The sequence below is a fragment of the Phascolarctos cinereus genome, unplaced genomic scaffold (assembly GCF_003287225.1).
Source record: "Phascolarctos cinereus isolate Bilbo 61053 unplaced genomic scaffold, phaCin_HiC Scaffold_4;HRSCAF=312, whole genome shotgun sequence".
Taxonomy (NCBI): Eukaryota; Metazoa; Chordata; class Mammalia; order Diprotodontia; family Phascolarctidae; genus Phascolarctos; species Phascolarctos cinereus.
In genome coordinates, this window is record NW_027555847.1 from 131,611,649 (window position 1) to 131,627,206 (window position 15,558).

Sequence of the window (15,558 nt, forward strand, 5' to 3'; positions counted from 1 at the left end):
TGACGCCTGTCTGCTGTCTCTGCTTTTCCTTCTTTTCCCCAATTACTAACCTGAGCTTTCTGAGCCCAGCCTGGTGATCTGATTGATATTCACTCAAAATATTCCCTCTTCCCAGACATTCCTACCTCTGAGCTTTCCCAGCTCTCAACGATTCTGTAGGAAGAGCTGGGGCTTCCCTTCCCTTCTCTTCCTCTCTGCCTGTTCTCACCCCTTATTTAGTTTTCAACTCTTCTCCCTCTGAAGAAGTCTCTCCTAGTGAGCAGAAGGGAAAGGAGAGGTGCAGATACTGTTCTCAGGTCTAGCCTTTCACAATGTGATTCAAGGCCTAGTCTTCCCTAAAATAGCCCACACCACCACTACCACCACTACCACCTCCATAATGCCTGAAATTGTCATCATTGAGTGATGACTCCTTTGTGGAGAGGCATTTTTTTTTCTGAGAGAGATGGCACATTAGCTAGATGATTCAGGAGTGGAGATAATTGATCTGTTAAACTCCCTTCTCCTCTCTTTCCTCCATATTATTAAATGTTCTGTCTCTTTCATCTGAGTTCTAAAAGAGAGAGAGGGAAAAAATAATGTCCACTAATTGCCCACCAAGTGTTGGATCTGGGAAATGACCCAAAAAAAGTCAAAACATAAATGATTTAAAAGAGTATCAAAGGCATAAGTGATTTAAAAGATAGGCTGAGCTGAATGTAAAAGAAGAAATTGGAGGAACGGTACCCAGCTAGGGGAGTTCTCCAATAGCTTGGGCAGGACTTTGATACCCAGGAAGTTTATGCTTTTTGTGGTGAAATCTGTTCTGCCCTGCCCCCATTACCACCAAACTGATTATCTATCTATCCATCTATCTATATGTGTGTATATGTATGTATACATACACATATATGTATATGTGCATATATGTGTATATGTATATATGTGTATATTGTATACATGTATGTACATACACACATATGTATATAGTATTTCTTACAATGGGCCTTGACAGAGGATATTTGAACAAAAAAGGTGGGAAAATGAGAATGGGGGAAGTCTATAATAACACTCTTAGGTAGACAGGATGAAGGGGAGGATGAGTCTTTTATCTTCCACAAGGCATACCTTATGTCACCATCATAGAGGGAATAATGAGAAACATTTCTAATCAGCACTTTTGAAAAGATCAGATCCTAGAGTAACATATAAAGGTGAAGAAGAATAGACGGGGATAAATTAAATGGATATTTCTTGGAAAATTATTTGAAATGAAGCAACATCGGAGGTTTTTCCAAAGTGTAACTGAGGACATCCTCTCTCTACTGTCATGTATTATTTTCAATTGTTCCTTTTTTTCCAGGTCCATTTATTTCAGAATCCATCTGGAATGGTCCCTAGCTTAGAGCGTTGTCTCCATAAATTAACTGTGAACTCCTTCCTTGAACGTCTCATTTTCTTCTGTCTCTCCCAAGGAGCCCAGAACAAGTCCTCATAACACAGCATGCATAGAATGCATGAATGACTTCATTAGAGCAGAAAAAATAATGTTCCTTCCTTGTCTGCTCCCATAGAACTTTATATACCACATATGTACTTGTAGGAGGCAGTGTGGGAAAGTATATGGAGAGCTGGCCTTAGATTCAGAAAGACCTGTGTTCAAATCCTGCCTCTATAATGGTTGTGCTACCCTGGGCAAGTCACCTAACCTCTCAGTACTCTGGATAACTTTCTAAAACTAATTTGCAACTTTTTAAAATTTTCTTTTTTTGTTGCTGGGTAGTGGGGTTAAGTGACTTGCCCAGGGTCACACAGCTAGTAAGTGTTATGTGTCTGAGGCCAGATTTGAACTCAGGTCCTCCTGAATCCAGGGCTGGTGCTCTATCCACTGTGCCACCTAGCTGCCCCCTAAAACTAATTTGAAGAGAAGGGGTTGACATGCTTGGGTAGAGGATATTCCCTCATTGGGGAGTTCCCTGTATCAATGAAATTGCAGGTACAGCCCCTGTTCTATATAACTAATTGGACAGGGTAATGACATTTACATAGCACTCCTGAATTCAACAAAGTATATGAGAAAATATCTCCTGCTACCCTGGTGGTCACAAAGAAAAGACTTAGAATAGATGTTGGTACAATTAGATGATTGAACGACAAGACCTAAAGAATTAGTGATGGATGGTGGTACAGTGCATAGGGCACTGAGCTTGGATTCAGGAAACCCTGAGTTCAAATACCGCCTCAGAAACTCACTAGCTGTGTGACTGTTGTCAAGTCAATTAGCCTGTTTGTCACAGTTTCTTCATCTGTAACATGGAGATATCCTACTGCCCAGGCTTGCTGTAAAGAACAAATGAGATAATAATCACAAAGCACTCAGTACAGTGTCAGGCATGTAGTAGGCATTATGTAAGTGTTAGGGATGGTGATGGTGGTGGTGATGGTGGTGGTGGTAAAGGTTAAATTGGAAGAAGCTGTTTAGTGGAGGACTCCCTAGGGATTTGCTTCTGTTTTGTTCAACACTTTTACCAATGACATGAAGGGAGACAAATGACATATTTATAAGACTTGCAGATATCTCAGATCCAGTTGTGATGGTTAAGACTTTGGGTAGTAGATTAAAATCCATAAAGATCTCATATGGGCAAGAATGATGATGAATTGTACAAGTTGGACTAAAATGATGGTTTCCTAATGGGTATCCTGTTTTCTCCTGAAATGAATGAAAACCCTGAGAGACAGAGTTTCTGAATAATTAATAATCAATTGATTATTTAGGCTAGGCAGTAATCAGTAAATTGATGGTCAGTGGTTTCTCTTGGTAACCAAAAACACCAAGGAAGACCCTGAAATATCTTAATTCACTTCTGAAAGGGAACTCCCCTGACAAGTAAAACTCAACCCTGATTAGTGGATACCTAACGAGGATACATGTTAAAAGTCTTCACCCTCCTGTTAATAACATGGCTTGATCATGAGACTCGGCAATCTCAAGGCATCTGGGCAGGGGAATCAATCTCCATTCAGACATCTCTAGCTAGTTTTCTCCTTCATGAGCTGAGCTGCCCTAAACAATAATGGAAAGTCCCAAGGACAGGAGGTTCCTCCTCTAGGCAAAGGCTCACCCAGAGTGTAATCTGTTTATGCTTCATACAGAAATTAGGTCTCCCAGTTAGGTGGGGGTCCAGTTTACCTAGTTAATGAGTATGTGCCTTGCGGGCTAGAAGCAAATCTCGTTACTCAACTATGCCCTTCGGAGATTGATTGACCTTTTCAAGAGCTCGGTTTTAACAGAAATAAAAGGAAAAGGGTGGATCACAAATTAGTAATTAGTCATTAATGTAATAGTATTATATTAATTTCTCTCATCTCTACTTTTATTCACTTGAGAGATGCAATCTCCTCAATGAATCACCTGCAGTTCATAGATGTCAACCCCCATAGGGTTATTGGCATCATGGATCATTGGCTCAATAGCATTTCTTGATGATCATACCTGGAATTACACTAAGAATAATATCAATCACAGTCCCATAAGGTCTAACATTAAACAGCAAGTTCCAACAATCATAGGTTTGGGCCAATTCAGTTATTAAGGATCACATATTATTGGGAAAAAATACTGACTATAGTCTCAGATGGAAAACAGTAAGAGATTCATCACATTTTTTAAAAATCACAGCTTAACTTGTCCCAGTTAGAGTGATTTGTTGTGAGAGGAAGACTCCCCACTGCTGTGAATATGTGAATTCCAAAGCACAGGAAGGACCACATCTTTTCTCATAGCATAAGCCTTCCAGGATAAAATACAAACTCCTTAACCTGTCTTTTGAAGCACTCCACAATTTGCCCCCAAACCACCTTTCCAGTCTTATTTCGGTATGAATTCTTGTCACACGCCCTACATTCCAGTAAACTGGATGAATAGTTCTTTCCTGAGTTCAACATTCCATTTCTCCTCTCCTCCCCCATGCCTAGAAGTTGCATCTTTCTCAGCTTCACTTCTCTGTATTCCTCTATGAGATCTTTCCTCATCTTCTTAATTATTTGGTATATTATCTTTCCTCAAATTACTTTGTGTCTACTGATCCATGTAGGTATTATAATTGCCCATCTCCTCCTCTTTCACCTTCCCCCCATCCAGTGGAATGTAGACTCCTTGAGGGCAGGGACTATTTTGTTTTGATCTTTTTTTAATGCCAATATCTAGCAGAGTAGAATTATAAGGTCCCTTAAAAGTAAATGATTCCAGTATTTGTTTTGTGGTTCCTCTGACCTTTTAAAAAAATACACACATTTTAAACTTTGTTATGATGATCATCAAGTACCTAAACTTGAATCAATCTGATACATTTCTGCTCACTTTACAGATAACAAATGGAATTGCATTTCTCCCTTTTTTTCACTTGCTTTTCCCCACCCCTCCCATTTTCCGTTCCTTTCCAACCCTGATTCCTGTTTTCTCTGCTTGTGGTGATCAATTCTGAAATGTTATCCATATCCTCTCCATTGCCTTGGTTGACCTTTTGGGATGCCAAGCATCCCAGGTTTGTGGCTCCCAGGAAATGCAACTTCTAGAGAGGCTAATGATGGTGGTGCAGCCAGGGATGATCAATCTAGGCTTTCAACAGGCAAATAGCCCAAGAATGAGACAAAAAAGGTGGGCTAGAGTTCCTCATCTCCACTTCCTGAAAATAATGGAAAGCCTATTCACAAATCCATCACCTGTCAACTATAAAGTGTTCTATTTAGGCCAACATGATGATCCATCAGGTCATTCTTATCCTGCTGAACCTGGTTGGATGCCATTAAGCTGGTTTATTTTTTAGCCCCATTTTTATTCTTTTGCTTTCTAAATCACTTCCCGACAATGGATCTACTTTGGATTTTCAAGGGAGAGTTAACACTACAGCATGTTTCAGAGATTCCTCTAGGCTCTTTTAATCAGTAGCTTTTTCTGGAAGACATGGAGAGAAAGACCTAGAAAATTTGCCCTGGGTTGATAATAATGAGGAGTGTATGACTCAGTGCTTCCACTCTCCCCTACTTAGTCCCTAGTTAACACAATTTATAATAGATATATAAATCATGCTTCTGGTATCCAGGTGATACTGCATGTGGCCTCAATAGCCCTTTAGGTTAAAAAATAAATTTGAGAAAAAAATAACACAATTAAAAAAACTTTTACAAAGAATAATTTGATATGTCCTTATTGAAATAACATTACTCCCTTTCCTCTTTAAGATTATTATTGCAATCAAAAGATTATGTGGGGTGATGTAGTATAATAAAAGTAGTATGAGTTATAACAGTCTCCATTTCCCTTCTGGTGTGGCGTGGAGCTGCTACATAAGTTCGTACTCTCTCAGTGTTTTATATGCATACTGTAACAAATCCTTTACTGTTGATTCACAAAACTAAGAAAAAGACCCAATTTTTCAGAATGAAAATAGAAAAGAACATATTAGCTAAGCCAATGACAAAATTCTTTTCAGATAATATAATCTTAACAATCTTGGAGTTTAAGGGCATGGGAGCATTAGGGCATATCTACCCTCTACCCAACATTATAACTTAGTTTTTTTAAACATTGCTTTGTTGCCTTGGATTTGTTTGGTAAAGATTTTTCAATGTCGTCCAGGAGGCAGATGTTGCCTCTGCCCCAGATGGCAAGCAACCATGTCAACTGAATTCCTCAGGCTCATCAATGCTGCGGTAGGAAGCTGGAAGCTACATTAAGGTCATTATTGGACCTCCAGAGCATCTACCCTAGAAAATGCCAGCTCTATGAGTCGGGCCACCTGCTCCTCAGAAACCTCAAGAGGAGGTGCTGCTACTTCTGGTTCAGACTGTTGGACACCTCAAGCATTTGCATTCCATCACTGACATATATGAGGAAAAAAACGATTCCAATGAAAACGCCCACCTTGCTGCTGTGATAGCCTCCTCTTTGCAAACTGAGATAACATAAGCTAACAATCAAGCAATTCCATTCTTTGCTGTCTCTGAATGTCAAGTGTTGCTTCCATTCCAGTTCTGACTTCATGGGTCCAAAGAAAAGAAGATGAGTTGAAGTGTCCAAGAAAACAACTTTGCCATCTAGCAGGGTATGCAAAGAACCTGATGAACTTTTAACACACTATTGCTTTAACACATACCAGCAATCATACCACTTGTGGCTACAACCCAAATGTAGGTACTAGAGGTTGAGCTGTAGCCCCAACATATAAGCCAATGTCTATTTTGTGTTGGAAAACTGGCCCAGTATTTGTGTCACTTGAACTCTTGGAATGGAGAGGTAAAATGATACAGACAGAGCAAATACAGGCTCAAGAAAACCAGAAGGCAAGTTACTGACTGTGATACTGAATAAATGCTACATAGCTTCCACAGGGATCAAGTCAAACAAAGCTGACAAAATCCAAGAATCCAATAAAAAGGATGCAAATTTCCTGTTGTCGTATCTTCCTTCAAATATCCTAAAATTATATATGAGCAGGCTACTGCAAAACATATCTTTCAAATCATGGCAAATTATTCTCTCACATATCAGTCTTAATACCTGCAAGTCATTCTTTACAGCTTGTAGATTATGTGCAAAGAAATTCTGATAATGTTGAAAGAGTAGAGCCAATAACGTTGAAAGGGCACTGGGTATTAGTAAAAAGCTCTTTGGCAAAAGTGCCTTATAAAGCCCACTCAATCTAGTGCTGATGGACATGGTCCCACTGCCAAACTCTGGCTCTGGGGAAGGTCTAGAGATAGGAAGGAGGGAGGGGGGAAATGGAGCAGGGGAGAAATGGAGCAGGAGTGAGAGAGGGATGCCTGCCCCATGCAGACACAGAAGGGGAGTGGAGCCCTCTGGACTTTTTGTATTATACAGTTCTCTATTTTTATTTTATTGTATTTATTTGTATATAGGTCATATCCTTCCTGTGAGTTCCATGAGCATAGGACAAATATTATATTCTTTGTATCCACTCACTCTGCTCCCCAGTCCTAGCATAGGGCTTTACAAATATGGATATTTAATTAATGTTTGATGAATGACATGGATGGATGGATGGGGTCCTTCCAATGGAGAAATCAAGGTAGTATCTATCTTCTCCATTCAGCAACAAGCATTTGAATCTTCTATATTCCAGACTCTTTGCTAGGCTCTAAGGATAAAAAATGGCATGGTTCCTGCACTCAAGAAGCTTAGAAACTACTAGTATGGATATGATGTTTACACAAATAAGTATAACCCAAGGTAGAGTGTGATGGGGCAAAGGAGAGAAGTGGACAAAGTTTGCTAATTTTTTTGATGAGGAGAAAAATCACTTTCAGCTGGAGGCAGGGGTCTAGGAGAAGGCTATATGGGAGAAGTGGTGCCTGAGCCATACTTTAAAGGAAGAGAAGGATTCTGAAAGACAGACATGAGTTCCAGACATAGAGGACAGCCTCTGTGGATCTGTGGATGCAGGAGAGCACAGAAAAAAATAATCAAGGAGCAGCTATTAGCCCAATTTGGCCAGAACTTAGCACATGTGAAGTGAATCGATGTGAAATACTGATGGAAAGATAGTCTGGGACAGATTAGAACTTAAACTGAAGCTGAGGAATCTGAATTTTATTCCAGAGGTAATGGTAAGGAACTGATATTTCTGTTTTTAAATCAGAAGAGTGATATTATCAAACTTGTGCCTTAGAAAGATTACTTTGACAGCCATTTGAAGGTGTGCTTGAAGAAGGGAAGCACTGGAAGCACAGATACCAAATAAGAGATCCTTAATATAGTCCAGAAGGCCTGAGTTCAAATCTTGATTCAAACACTCATTAATTGTGTGACCCTGGGCAAACCACTTCACTGCTAACTGCCTGTCTCTTCATCTGTAAAATGGGGATAACAACAGCACATACCTCACAAAGTTGTTATAAAATATTTGTAATTATTATTATTAGCTCAATAGGACCTGAATCAGGGCAGTACCCATGCAATTGAAAAGATGGGGGTGGATGCAAGACATAGCATGGACAACATCTGGCAAGTGATATGGGGAGTTAGGGAGAGTAAACAGTTGAGAATGACCCCAGTTGCAAACCTGAGTTCCTATAAGAATATCCTCACCAGAAAGGCAGGGAAATTGTGATCTAGAGCAGGGTTGGGGACAAGAGAATGTGTTCTGTTATAGGCCTGTTGAGTTTGAAATATCAGTGAGACCTCTAGAGTATAGATGGAGCAGACCACTGGTTAGAGAGGCCTGGAGCTATAAAGAGAAATTAGAGTTTAGTATACTATGGATAACAACAGAATAAACAAAGCAAGCCTTACAGTATCTCAGGTAATTGGGTAAAGTTTCTCCAAGGAAATTGCTGAAAGGACATCTATTAGTGGCCCCAGAATGAATTACTGCAATATGGGGAATCAAATCAGGTAATAATTTTTGTTTTTGAATAAAAGATTTAACATATGAAAGAAGAAGGAAAAATACAATTTGTTAATTGGATTCCATGGGCCAAACAGATAATGGACCATCTGGATGGGACTACACATGACTTCTTTGGCCTCCTATAATTATGGCCTTGCTTTAGTGCAGAATTCTGGTCTCAAAAGTGACCACAAAGTATTTAGGAGCCTGCAAAGTGTTAATTGCTATTTTTGTAGGCATTTTATAGCTAGAGGAGTGTGGTACAGCAGAAATCATCTGGTATCTATGAATACTGGGTATAAGATTCAACTTTAACAGAAGCTATATGATCTTGATCACATATCACTTTTCTAAGTCTCAGTTTCCTTCTTTGTAAAATGAGAATAACAATATTAACACAACTTCACATGATTGTCATGGGAAAGGAAATACTTTGCAAGCCTTAAAGGGCTACGGAAGTGTGGACTAAAATTAATATGATTTCTTAGTTTAAGAAGAACTCTGAACTCTTTGAAAGCATTGACTAAATCTTGTTCAATTCAATGTATTTCAGCACAATTCACCAAACATATATATTAATCACTTATTGTGTGCCAGGTGATGTGCTAGGCATTGGAAAAGGAAAGTCAAAATCGAAATAGAACATGCTAATACATATTGAGGATTGAGAGGATACAACGTATACACAAATAAGTAAATACAGAGAGGCGACATGGTATAGTGAAAAGCCCTAGAGACAGAGGACCTAGGTTCAGATCCATCCTCTGCTGCTTACTATCAGTGTAACCTTGGGCAAGTCACAATCACTTTGGGCCTCAGTTCCTCTGTAAAATGATAAGATTGGACTCAGAGGCCCCCTCACCTTCTAAATCTATGATCCTGATACAAAGTAGTTTTAAGAGAGAGAATGTGCCAACAATTAACGAAGTCAAGAAAAGTCTTCTGCAGGAGACACCTGAGTTGAGGATGCTAGGAATTCTACACATCAGAAGCTACGAGGTAATAAATTCCAGACCTGGAGTACCTCTTATGCAAAAACATGGAGGCAAGAGGAAATGTCCCATAACAGAATGGAGTGTGTAAAGAAGGGTATGAACCACTGGTATAGCTTTCAAGATTCCAGGCTTATGTCCATACCAAGACATGGAGGAGCACTATAGTCAAGTACCTGGGAAAAGTCTAGGATAATGAATAAAAGCTGGGGAAATATAGATGGAGAAGATGACCATGATCCCCTCCTTGATGAGTTGACCAAAAGGGACAGTTTACTGCATGGTTAGTCTATAAACAATGAAAAGGCCGAATGAAACCCTGTGCAGTTGATGAAAACATGAGATGGTGAAACTGACTTCTGCTATCTTAATGCTCAGAATGAAAAAAGAGACTCCAGAAATTTAATCAGATTCTCCTCCAGTCCCTGATACTCCCTAATGGTAATTATAGTGATCTCTAGTGGTGTGGGTCAGTTACGACACCTACTTTGGGGTATAGTTGAAGATGAATACAGCCAGTAATTAAACTAAATGATAAGCTTTCAGAGGGCAGTAACCATATATAACATGTTGGCTATGTTTCCATCACTAGCTCCCATCACTGGCACAAGACTAGATAATCAATAGAAACTAGATGATAGACACAATCATACATATGTATGGATGGATTTTTTTTTTTACAGCAGGTAGGCACTGGGCTAGTATGGAGATAAAAAAACTGAACAAGCAAGACAATCCTTGTCTTCAAGATGCTTACAGTCTAATGGGTGATAAAACATAAAAGGAATCTAGAAGGGGTAAAGGGTGATGGGACCACCTGGCAGGACTGGAGTCCGAGGTTCTTGTGGGAAGGAGATGAGGACGATGCCTCTGAGCAGGCAGAATGGTGAAGAGTCAGTGCAAAGAAAACTAGATAATGAGAATTTTATTTTAGAAATGTGAGGAATGGACATGCCCAAGGAGGAAGAAATCTCTCTTCTGAAACACAAACTTGGAGAATCACAAAATAACAGAGAGTGAAGGGACCTTAGGAGCCATTTAGTCCAACCTAAACCTGAACAAGAAAACCTTCCCCAGCCTCCATAACTGGTAAATGGTTTTCCAGCCTTTGCTTGAATACTTCTAAGAATGGGTAACCCACCGCTTCTGGAGACAAGTCATTTTATTTTTAGATAGCTCTGAGTTTTAGGAAGTTTTTTCTAGAGGTAGTGAGATGGTGCAGTACGTAGATTGCTAGATTTAGAGTCAGGAAGACCTCAGTATAAATTCAGCCTCAGATGCTTACCAGCTGTGTGACCCTGGGCAAGTCACAGCCTCTGCCTCATTTTACTCACCTGTAAAATAGGGATAATAATACTTACTTCCCAGGGCTGTGGGGATCAAATGAGATAATATTCGTTAAGTGTTTCAAAAACCTTAAAGTGCTATGTAAATACCTGCTACTACTATTATCATTATTATTATTATTTGCATCAATTACATTTGCCACTTTTCAAGTTGCTATTGTTTTGTTGATAGTCTAGACTTAAGAAAGTGTTAATAATGCAGATTAAACATATAGGGGTGTCAGGCTTGCTTTTTTTTTTCACAAAAAGCAAGTTAGACATTCACCAGCATCCCTTTGATTCCACCTGATACATTATTGTGCAGATAGGAAAGCTAGGCATAATCTGACATGTACCTTTGACTATGGGAGAAGAGCTTTCAAGTGTTTGGAGAAAGAAGAGTTAGGAGGTGAAGGACTAAAATTCTACAAGGGATGTTATCCAAGGAAGACTGGGAAGCTCTCAAGAATGTAATTCTGAAAACACAAAGAGTAACAATTCCAATGATGAGGAATAGAGGAGTTGTCTAAAGAGATTAACATGGAAGTGCATGTAACACCAACCATTTTAGATTTTTAAAAGACATGCATAAAAATGGAAGCAAAATAGGTGATGAAGAAAAATATGAAAGAGAAACACAGTCACTATGCAATGTCTGTGAGGCTAAAGTATTGATAATATCTAGGAAAGCTAAGGAAAACAAAAAAAAGTTTTAAAAGCTCTATTGAGGAAAGAAGAGGAGATGCATTTCTGTTCATGGCAGATGGAATAATGATAACCAATGACAGAAAAAAGTGGAGTTCCTCAATTGTTATTTTATTTTTACTTTTTCTGCCAAAGAGAATGATTTTGGGACTGTAGAGGATAGTACAAAAATGACAACAGGGAGTTGATGCCCAATGTAATTTGAGAGATAGTAAGTAATGTGTAGCTACATTTGGTAAGTTCAAATTTCCAGACCTCAGGTGAAGAGTGGTACATACATACTAGGAAAGGCTAAAGAGAAAAGTTAAACATAGAAATATAGACAGTGGCTAGACAGAAATGGAACTGATTTCAAGGAAAGAGGTCTGCATACCCATATCTAATGCCACCTTCACCCAATCTGAAAAGAAGATACACACACACACACACACACACACACACACACACACACACACACACACACACATATATCTCAGCCACAACGTAATCCTGGATCAGCCCCACACCATAAACAGATGCTTCAATTTTCAATTCATCATCAGAGACCAATAAAAAGTCATTTTTCATACAAAACAAAATTCACATGTGCCTAAAATGAAAGAGAAAGAAGAAAAAAAAGAACTCTTGTACTGAGAATTATGCTCAGTCCTCTTTAGCTAGACAATGGCCCCAAATGCCACTGTTTCTGATTTAAAAAAAAATGGTGGCTGCATAACATTGCAATAACACCTAAGAGCAAACTTTAACTCTTTGAATCAGGAATCCTGATTTGCCCAACTTAGATTGATGTACATTTTTTATTGTCAACACAAGGGTGAGGGAGAGAACTGCTCATGCCAACTAAAAAAGACTAACTACCGCCTGTTGAAACAGCATCTAGATTTTGCTTGACTTGTCACCATTACAAGTGACAGGCAGAAACCAACCCTGCCTGATTAACCTCTTGTCCTATGCTTTAATGCAAATAGCTAAGTCCTGGGGTCTAACCTAAAGAACATTCTCATTTTCTTTAGGGGAGGATACAGCTTGTGGGCTTGCTAAACAAAAACTAATCTAAATGAAATACAAATACCCAGTTATGATAGAATGTGCCACAGGGTCAGATGATTCTGTCCATTACTAGCTGGACAGTTTTAAAGATTTAATCCATCATTTCTTTGAACTTCACAGAACTGAATTTTTTTTCTGCAGGTGTGGAGAGCCAAAGACAAGTACAATCACTTTTTATAAAGGACTATATTTGCCTTAGTGCTGTATTATGAACAAACTGTATTTCATTCAGAAAACCAAAGAAAAACAGGACAAACAAATGTGAGTAGAGCATGCTTCATTTATAGTGTTGGAGTTCTGAAATGCCCTGTGTGGTGGAGGCTGTCAATTAAATGTCAAAGTTGTCAGGAAAGCCTTGCTAAGAAGATGCGTTTTCAGAACTTATTCATGAGGAAGAAAGAGAAGCAATGAGTGTCTAGTTCAGAAAAAACAAAAGCTTAGAAACTACATGACATCCTTGTGACCAAGATGTGGGGTAAATAGTGAACTGGGAGTTTGGGAACATCAAGAAAAGCCTTCTCAGACAACCCTCCCGATTAAAAGAGGAATCTCTTCATGTAGTAGATCTATCTCAGTGTCATGAAAACTGATACAAGAGCTTCAAAGAAGAACCCAAGGACCACTCTGCTGTATGTGTTGTCATTAATTGCTCTGGGTATTCTCTCCTGGACTTCTTTATATTCCTGTTCATGGTTTATCACTGTCATCACCATGGCAAGCTCATTAATCGCCTCTTCTAGCTTGTTCTGATGAACTTCTATTTCCATGTGTTGGCCCTTTGGAGCTTCTCCAATATCAGTAGTGAACATGACCATCAGGAGAATCATGGTGGACTTTCTGTTGCTAAAACAGAACTTGTAAGTTCCAACCATGTGAGCTGCAAATGTGTGATTCCCGGGAGACTCTCTGGGTCCTTTACAAATTCCCTTGTAATCAGGTCCTCTGATCTCCACATCAATGTCCAGGAAGCCACTCTTAGCCACCTCAAAGATAAGGCCCATCTTGGTGCCTAAGGTGACCTGCTTGAAGATACTAATGTTCAAAAAGTAGCCTCATCAGTCAGTGCCATGGCCAGCAGCATAAGCACCTCCAGGAGAGGGTCACCATGGCAAGAATGGGAATGGGACAGGAATAGGGAGTAGCACTGCCTCTTCTGGTTATTCTGCATTCATTCTCTATATCTCATGTGAAGGGACTGGAGCCTCCAATCCTGGGAGTTTAAGAGGTCTGGAGGGGACCTCAGTATCCTGGCATATTCAGAGTTCAGGTCTGCAACTAGCATGGAAGTGATGTCCTAGAGAACAAAGTGCTACATTTGATTGAGATCTCTTCCAGAGCCATTCTGTGGATTTGGAAGTGAACTTCATGGGGCCAATGATAAGGAGAAATTCAGCTAAGTTTTGAGCCTTCTGCTCCCAGAGACTGAGGTGCTATAAGGGAGAATGTGCTTCTGGTATTAGGGGAAAATGTTTGTCTGTTCATTCTTGCTCTATCTTCCACATAAATGTTGCTTTGTAAAAGCTAGTTGATGTTAAGTGGTTAAATGGAACATAGATACTGGTAGGTGACCACTAACAGTAAAAGAGGGGAAGAGGAAAATAGTGGGTGGGGCCAGTAGCAGAGCAGAGAGGTCCCCAACTCCTCAGTATACCCTAGAACACTGAGGGTCAGATGTAGTGACTTGGCTCTGGGAGAATGAGTCAGAGCATACACACTCCAGCTAAATTGGAAACACAAGGAAAAAGAAAATCAGCATGGTATGGAGGAGTCACCTTTACTGGTACTATGTCATGTAGACAGCACAGGTCTTGAAGGAATATAGGTTCTATAAGGGGAAATGGTTGTTCAGTGACTCCTTCATCTGTGGAATCCAGTAAAAGACCATGCTACTCCTATAGCACCTCCACTCTCTTTTCCCTTGTGGAGCTCATATCCAGGGTAGAACTATAAGTCTGGGAGAATGAAGGAAAGTTGTCTTAACTGTTTATGAAGCTCAAGCCAGAGTCATTTGCATTTTCTTTTGGGTTCAATAAAACCTGTTCTATATTTGATGAGGTTTTATTTTGTTTTGTTTTGTTTTTTAGCTTGAGTGTTTGCATGGGAATAGAATTCCCCTAAATCAGGGGTTCTTAACTTTTCTTGTATCTTGGATTCCTTTGGCAATTTGGGGACTGCCTCAAAATAATGTTTTCAGTTACATGAGATTACAAATGAAATAGATTATATTGAAATACAGCTATCAAAATATTAAAAACAGCAAGTTTATGGACTCCAAACTTCAGAAACCCTGCCTTAGAACAAAGTAAACCAAAGTCTGATGTTTCCAAGGGAAAACTTAGGTTAGGGGAACATGAGACAGAGATTATTGAGAGAGAAAGACCCAAGATGAAAGCTAGCCCATGGGAGAGCTTGACACTTGGATTCCTAAAAATAGGAGTCTTATAGTCACAATCCTTCGAGCTAAAGGGATCTTAGCCCAGTGCTTTCATTTTACTTAGTGAAGTGATTTGCTAAAGGTCATAGCGTGAATTGCAGGCACATGAGACAATAATCAACAAGGCACTACATCTGTTCTTTCTAGATCAGTTCCTATTTTATTGGTGAATGAGTTAAAGGAAAATAATAGCTAGCTCATGATTCTTAGCCTCAGTAAGGAAAGGAAAACAGGGAACCAGAGTCCCCACCCTCCCCTAAAGGCTCACACCCATCCAGTATATCAGAAAGATCAACAAGCATCAGTGAAATGGAGGGTGGGTGGGACCTGAGAGAAAAGGGGAACTGGTCTCCTCCTATAACCTCTAGCAACGTCCCTTTCTCACCTGTCTGGGGACATGAAACTATTCATGCTCCCTTCTAGGTACACCTGCCTCCCAGGTCTTCTCAGGTACTTAACATAAACATGACTCTGGGTTAGCCAGGCTCAACTGGGGCCTTGGTGTTCCATCCATAGAACAGCTACAGAAAGAGTCAGCAGGAGAGGTACAAGCTGGGAGAAGGAGGGACAGCCACATTTAGGGGGTAATTAGCAAACTATGAGGCCCAGGCATCTGGAAAAACAACAGTGACTCCACTGACTAGCCAGCTGGAAGACTGCTT

At 39.7% G+C, this 15,558-nt stretch overlaps 2 pseudogenes; both read right to left on the reverse strand.

The window, feature by feature from the left end:
- Positions 1–5,683: 5,683 nt before the first annotated feature.
- On the reverse strand, positions 5,684–6,700 carry LOC110221889 (ubiquitin-associated domain-containing protein 2 pseudogene; annotated as a pseudogene).
- A 6,298-nt stretch (positions 6,701–12,998) lies between these two features.
- On the reverse strand, positions 12,999–15,307 carry LOC110221837 (transmembrane emp24 domain-containing protein 2 pseudogene; annotated as a pseudogene).
- Between the last annotated feature and the right edge of the window lie 251 nt (positions 15,308–15,558).